Consider the following 5,563-nt stretch of genomic DNA (forward strand, 5'->3'; position numbering starts at 1 on the left):
CTCCCTCACCAGACTAACTGCCCTTACCTCTGAGGTTGGGGACAGTCCCCTGTTCAGCGGCTAACACTTGGTGGGGCAGGGGCAGGTGGGCTGTGTCTTCGGCTCCATGGAGATGGCATAGGTGACGAATAAGGGAGACCAAGCCTTGCCCTGAGCTGCCACCAGCCTCCAGTGGGTTTTAATCCCCGTGGAGCCTGCTGGACGCCTTTCCCAAGGCCAGGTGGTGACGGAGTCCACCGCTGACGCCTGCTTTTGTTCTCTGTCTCCTTCGGGAATATTCCAAGGCCAGCGTTCCTTTGTCTAATCAGAATCCATCTCCCCCTGGACCATTCAGCACTGGCTGCTTGAGCCCATGTGATTGGATTACGTGAATCAGCCCTACGGTTGGCAGCGTCCTATCCTACGACTTGGCCAACCCCAGTCAGAGCACTGTTCCCCCGCCCGAATACCCAGGCCTTTGCCACCAGCCAGGCACCTCTGAGAACGCTTCCATCCATCTGCCTTCCCGCCTCCTCCTAGAAGCCTTCCCCGACTTCTGTGACCCACCTTATATCCAGACCCTAGAGTCCCCAGAGCACAGCTGTTGGTTAACAAGGCTCTTCTCTTTGCTTATCCATGTACCTAGCAGGGCAGCTCTGTGGGGGCAGGAAGGGTCTTTTCCTGCCTTTTCATTTTACCTCCAGCATCTTGCAAGAAAAGACAAAGAACAGGGTGATGCTTGGGGGATTTAAACAGATGGGGGCAGATCTGGGATGTTCTGATCAAAAAAAGATTCCCATAGATTATGGAGGATGGTATCTGCCTTTGCTGGGACTTGTCCCGATTTATTATCCCCTCTCCTCATTTATCACCTCCAGTCCAGAGCTGAGTCTGAATTAGGCGGAGAGGAGCCTGTTAATGACACACACTCTGCTTCTTGCCCTAGTTTTGCAACCGACTTGCTGTGTGACCTTGGACAAGTCACTCCACCTTGCTGGGCTTGACTTTCTTCATCTGACAAGAGTCGTGGCCTGGAGGATTGTTAAGGTGCCTTCAGCCCTGAACCCTTGCTCCTCTGACTCAAAGACAAGATGTCTATAGCTGCACAAATAAAATGTCCCTGCTCTGACAGGCAGCTCGGGAAGATAGATAATTCTGCCCGAGCATCCTTGCAGAAAAGCTAGAATCCTGCAGTCTCCCCCCAAGACTGGAAGCTGGATCTTTGTTCATTGTTTATGCCGCTCTGCCTCTCCTGGCCCTACCTCCAGCCCCCCTCACCCCAGCACCCCTTCCCCCTCCCCCAATCCAGGATGCGGCAACTTGCCATGAATGAAGAGTGGCTGGTCACATGGCCTGGTCACCATGACGACGGATCCCGCAGCCGAGGTAGGCATCAAAGTCACATGAGAACCCTGGAAAATTGGCTGAGGTATTTATAGAAGCAGGCTGGTGCTTTTATGGAGATGGGTCTATATTTGACTAAGGTACAGAAAGCTCCATGCTGGCCCTGGGGGGAGGCAGGTTTTGCTTCTGATTCTCCCTCCCCAAGCCTGGGGTGGGGGGCACAGCCCACTCCCTTCCTCTGTCCCAGCTGCTGCTGTTCCTCCTATAGCAGACCCGCCCCTCCTGTTTACAAACAAGGCTTCCTCCCAAGTTGGGAGTTTGGGGCCCCCGGATGCTGGGCAAGTGGGGTCACCCTCCTTCAGACCATCCCCCCAAGTACCAACCAGAGGGATGTGCTTGCAGCTCTCAGTGACTCTTAGAAGATGCTGGGCCGCTTCCTTCTTCCTTCTTAGTCTGGAGGAAGCACTTGCTGCAGAGTGAGACTTCGAGGGTCCCGCACGGGCCCTTCAGGGCCTTCAGCCGGGTTCCAGAAAAGCGAGGCAGCCCTGAGGGTACCTGCTGTTTCCTGAGCACCCACTGGGGATGTGCTGTCTCACTGAACGCTCACCGCACCCAGCGATACAGACACTGCTGTTACCCCACTTTTACGGGCGAGGGCGAGGAGCCCCGAGTCAGCGCGAACCCTGACTTGTCCGATTCCACAGTCCGTGTGGAGCGTGCCTGGGCAGAGGGGACAGGAGAGTAGGCGGGGACCCGGGAGAGAGGGGCAGTCTAGAGGAGCAAGGAGAAATGCATTTTGCTGTTTTAATGAGCAGGTAATAAATGCACAGGGTCAAAGAAAATTTAAAATGAAGGTAAGTCCAATACCAAGTTTCCCAGCCTCCAGTCCCCTCTGCAGAGGAAGTCACTGTGGCCAGCTTCAGGCATCCCTTTCTAGAGATCTCGGGTACATATAGAAGCAGATGGGAATATATTGAATATACACGGTACAGTGTGGTATAAAATGTAAAAGGTATGTGGTTAAAAGTAATTCTTTCTCCCAGCCCTGCCCCAGCCACACAGTTCCTCACCCTGGAGGCAAGCACTAGTATGAGTTTCTTATGTATCATTCCGCAAATATTTCACACCCTCTCACACCACTTTGTATCCTTTTTAAACTTAACAGTACATTTTGGAGACGTTTCGGAATCGGAGCATAGAGAGCAGACTTGTTCATTTTAATGGCTGCAAAGAATTTCAGTGCATGGAGGTGCCATAAATTATTTCAACAGTTCCTTGTTGATAGGCATCTAAATTGTTTCCATTTTTTAAAATTGCTGCTACAAGGAGGATCTTTAAATAAATGTCTTTAAACAACACATGTGCAAAAACACATAAAGCCTGTGCCTTCAAAACTTTGATGGATAGACACTAATGGGCCATGGGTATGTGCCTTTGTAATTTTGACAAATATGATTTCATTATCTTCCACAGTGATTATACAATTAAACTCTTCTCCAGTTAGCACATGTGTGTTATTGACCTTTTAAAAAATTATTTGCCAACATAATAAGGTAAAAAACGGTATCTCATTTTCAATGTGCATTTCTGCATTATGGATGAAACTGAGCATCTTTGTATGTGTGTAAGATCCACTTGTATTTTATTTTCTATGAACTTTCTATTTATATCCCTCTCTCTTCTTATTGATTTTTAGGAACTCTTTATACATTAAAGAAATACCTCCCCAACTTTTTAAACAGTCACTCAACAGATATCTCTAAACACCTACAGTAGGGCAGGACTCTTCCAGGTGCTGGGGAGACAGGGTTTGTCTAGTTGGGGGGCCAACAACAAGCCAATAAATAGGGAAATGACTCGAGTGCCAGATGGTGGTCATCGACTTGGGGAACAAAAGTGCAGAAGGTGAAGGGAGTGATGCTATCCCACCTAGAAAGGTCTTCCCACTCAACATTATAACAATCTTTCCCCTTGTTTTCTTTTATGGTTTCATTAAAAAATCAGGCTTTTCAAAGGACAAGCTTCTGACTTCGATGATCCTCTCTATTGTATGTTTGCTCTCCTATTGCATTAATTTTGACATTGACTTTATCATTGCCTTCCACTGTTTTCCTAAGTTCTTGAGGTGGATGCTCAGCTCATTGATTTGCAGTCTCTGTCTTTTTCATATATCCCTTGAAGGTGTTAGATACCCCTCTAAGCACTGCTTCCCTATGGCCTTTCTTTTTATCTTTCTTTCCTTCTTTCTCTCTCTCTCTTTTTTTGTTAACCCTCACCTAAAGATATATTTTTTCCCATTGATTTTTTTAGAGAGTGGAGGGGAGGGAGGGAGAGAGAGAGATAGAGACAGAGAGAGAAAGAGAGAGAAACATTGATGTTCAATCCCATCCTGGGATCAAACCTGCAACCCAGATACATGCCCTTGAGTGGGAATCCAACCCAAGACCCTCCGGAGCAGGGGCCAATGCTCTAACCACTGAGAACACCAGCCAGGGCCCTGTTGCTTATTTTTGTTCATTTATTCTTCTCAGTACAGCTACAGTTTATATTGGCATATAAACTGATTTCTTTTCAAATGGCCAAACCAATGCCATTTATTAAAAACCTGCCTTTCCTCCGCTCACTTGAAATGTAATCGTTACCATCTTCTCAGTGGCTGGGTCTGGGTTCACTTCTGGGCCTTGGGCTCTGCCTCGTGTGTTTCTCAGGACCAGGACCACACGAACTTCAACCCGTAGCCTCCCAATGTGCTTCAGGGGCTGGTGGGCAAGTCCCCACCACCCATTGCTTCCCCTGGTAATTGCCCTCGCTGACTGCTTATTTCTGTTTCCCTGTGAACCTTAGAATCAGCTTGTCCTGTTAAAAAGAAAAAAATACCTCACCCTTTTGTTACTGTCATCAAATCATTTTAAAACTGTAGATTCATTTAGAGCGAATTAACGTGTTTATTATGTTTTCTCTTCCAATCTAAGAGCATGTAATTTCTTTTCTTATGTTCCAGTGTCCTTTGCAATCTCTTGGTAGCATTCAGACTCTTTCTTCATGTACAATTTCCTACACATCTTTTAAAGTTTATTCCAAGTGTTGTTTTTTTTTTGGTTATTGCCCTTGTAACTGAAGCATTCGTTTCTTATATCTTTTCACTGGCTGGTATATTTGAAGGTTGATATTTTACACGTCAATTTTGCATCCTATCACGTTACTGAATTATATATTCTTTTTTATGTTTTGAAGGTGGGCACGATCTCTGCCCTGTGGAAGGTACACATCAGCCAAGGTGACCATCACTCAGCAGCCTGTTACACCATTAAATACTTAACTACTCTTGTGACAAAGGCTACTAAGGAGAAGAAGTGTCCACCTGGGAGGCTGACCGAATTCTTCTCCATGGTCAGGGGAGGCATGAAGAAGTAGGGTCCAAGGTGAACTCTATAGGTGAGTGGGCAGGGAGTGAGGGGAGGGCAGGAGGGGGTCCTGCAGGAGGAGGCATCCTAGAGGAGGAGGGGACCTAGTGGCTTCCCAGCACAGAGTGCACCTGGGCTGAAGGCTGAGTCAGGAGGGAGTGGGCGAGTTGAAACATTGAGAGAAGGTCGGGGTAGGCAGCGGGCTGCAGGAAAGGCCACGGGGAGGGGTGTGTGAAATGAGGCTAGGGCTGAAGAGGGGCCTTCAGAACCTGTTAAAGATGGGAGCAAAACTGCAAGCTTGAGAAGGGCCTGCTCATCTTGTTTCTAAAAGAGGAGGCACTGATGGCTTTCTGTTCCAGACTCTCTTTTTGAGGATGTTTGCAGAGCAAACAGCTTTGGAAGTTGGAGACAGTGTCTCCCCAGCAGATGACAGGCTTGTTTACTGTCCAGGATAATAATGGTAAGTGTAACAATATCTGGGACAAAGGTTGGGCAGGTTTGCTTGCAGCCCATTATAAAAGATTGGGGTTTCCTAAGCTTGGGTTCCCCAGCATGTGCATTATCACCTGAGCACAGTCCCAGTTCCTCCTATGGACTTGGGGTTAAGATAAACTGAGTTGACTTTGAAGCTCAAACTTCCTGCTTTGCCTTGAATAATAAAGTCCTTTGTCTCTGGCCCAGGAGTCTCATGTCTTCTGCCAACACCCATAAAACTGTCGCAGGCTAACTTATTAGATTATAAGGGTAAAATCTCAGAGCCTTTGGAGTTCATGACAGTAGCCCTATTGCCCTTCAGTAGGACGGCTGAGACAGCCTCCACCTCCCATCCTTCCCAA

At 47.6% G+C, this 5,563-nt stretch overlaps 1 long non-coding RNA gene across 1 annotated transcript; it reads left to right on the top strand.

Annotated features, from left to right (window-relative positions):
* Nucleotides 1-1,286: 1,286 nt before the first annotated feature.
* On the top strand, nucleotides 1,287-5,159 carry LOC107545362 (uncharacterized). Its single transcript, XR_001604015.2, has 3 exons — nucleotides 1,287-1,365; nucleotides 4,558-4,758; nucleotides 5,087-5,159. It is a non-coding gene; the product is annotated as an uncharacterized LOC107545362 (long non-coding RNA).
* Nucleotides 5,160-5,563: the final 404 nt, after the last annotated feature.

This window comes from Miniopterus natalensis, chromosome 19 (assembly GCF_054644295.1).
Source record: "Miniopterus natalensis isolate mMinNat1 chromosome 19, mMinNat1.hap1, whole genome shotgun sequence".
NCBI lineage: Eukaryota > Metazoa > Chordata > Mammalia > Chiroptera > Miniopteridae > Miniopterus > Miniopterus natalensis.